Source organism: Orycteropus afer, unplaced genomic scaffold (genome assembly GCF_000298275.1).
Source record: "Orycteropus afer afer isolate SDZICR_OR568_19922 unplaced genomic scaffold, OryAfe1.0 scaffold00766, whole genome shotgun sequence".
Lineage (NCBI taxonomy): Eukaryota > Metazoa > Chordata > Mammalia > Tubulidentata > Orycteropodidae > Orycteropus > Orycteropus afer.
The window spans coordinates 202,688-204,253 of record NW_006922353.1 but is presented as its reverse complement, the minus strand read 5'-3'; the positions used below and the strand labels follow the sequence as shown (position 1 = coordinate 204,253).

Sequence of the window (1,566 nt, the reverse complement as noted above, 5' to 3'; positions counted from 1 at the left end):
GAGATTGGATGTGTATGCTTTGAGCAGCCAATCCATTGCAAGGGAGTTTCCCCAGGGGTGTGGCCTGCTTCCAACATAGATATGGACATCCTGGGAAAAGAGACAACTTCTGTGGGTCTGGACCCTGTTGTGCGGCCTACAATTGTCCATGAGTGAACAATCCACCATTCTGCACGGTGATCGTGGATTCATCATCCATTGGAGTCAACAGCCCGTATACTGCCTGCCAACCTTGAGCTCATCAGCCCTTGCAGCTGCGTGAGTGAAGAAAAGGCTCCTGTTTGATGTTTGATCCAAGAACTTGGGACCTGTCAGATTCTGTAACTTAGTGAGCCATTTTCCTAAAATATTTTTTCTTTCTCTCTCTATATAAGCTTTACGGGTTTTGCTTCTCTAGAGAACCCAGCCTAACACAACCTTTCACGTGCAGCCAGCGGGTGGGGCCACGGTGGCTGGCCTCCCTGATGGACATTTCCAGGAGTGCCTTGGTGGACTGCTTCCCCGCCTCCTCCCTGGGCACATCATGGCCCAGATGCCAGCCTATGAGGTCCTTGTGTGTGGGCTTGCACTCCTGCAGGACCTGGGGCCGGCAGGACTTCCAGGTCAACTTCAGAGAAGGACTGGATCGCCTTTATCATCTCCAGCACTGTGACGCCCTTGGCCACCATGGTCAGCAGCAATGGCCTCAGCTCCTTGGGCCAACGACCAGCAGGTGTCTCTGCAGACCCTGGGTGAAGGGCCCGTCCTCGAGGTGCTGCAGGGAGGCCACGGATGGGTCAGGGTAGATCTGGCTGATCATGCCCAGCTTGCACACCAGCTGCACGCTGGTCAGAACAGGAATTTGCACAGGTCCTGGATATGATGTTGACACACAGATTACAATTTCAGAGATATCTGATCCAAAGTTGCCCAAACTTGCAAAGTAGGACAGGGAGTAGGAGCAAGGCTTCTTACCAAGATGGTGGCTGGGTGGCCCCATGGCTCACAGCTGCAACTGGAACACAGGAAGGACTTGGTGAGGGGGCAGGAACCCAGGAGACAGACGAAGTTTTCCCCAGAGCCCCTCAGATCTGCAGATGTCAAAGATCCTGGGGGCCACCTGTCCTCAGGGGTGATCGGAGCCCAGTGCTGGACATCATGGGGGCCCTGGGTTTCTGCAGCCAGGTCTCAAGGCTCTCACCTTCAACTGTCAGAGCTGAGAGTCTCTCAAGAAGGGCACGGATGCCTGCAGCACCCCCCATGGGGGCACCAGATGTTCCACATCACAGTGCAAGGAGGATGGAAGGGAGACTGTCCTCATGGAACAGGCCTCCAAACCCACTACACAGTGTCCCCACTGTCTAGTTCTGCAGACTTTCACCACTGCTCTACCTGCCAGTAATGGTAAGACAGGAAAAGCTGCTAAGGTGAAAACCCCTGAAAGAAGCTACTGGAGAGGATAAGGAGGCAGTGGCTATCGTAGGTCAAAAGAAATCTACGATGTAAGCAACATGACGCATGGCACACTTGACTGCAACTCAAAAGACGTTTTGGGGATGACCTAAAAACTGAGAACACAAAATAGGT

The 1,566-nt window shown here is 53.4% G+C and overlaps 1 non-coding gene across 1 annotated transcript; it reads right to left on the bottom strand.

The window, feature by feature from the left end:
* Positions 1-1,057: 1,057 nt before the first annotated feature.
* LOC122151825 lies at positions 1,058-1,147 on the bottom strand. The gene has a single exon (XR_006164284.1). It is a non-coding gene; the product is annotated as a small nucleolar RNA SNORD88 (small nucleolar RNA).
* Positions 1,148-1,566: the final 419 nt, after the last annotated feature.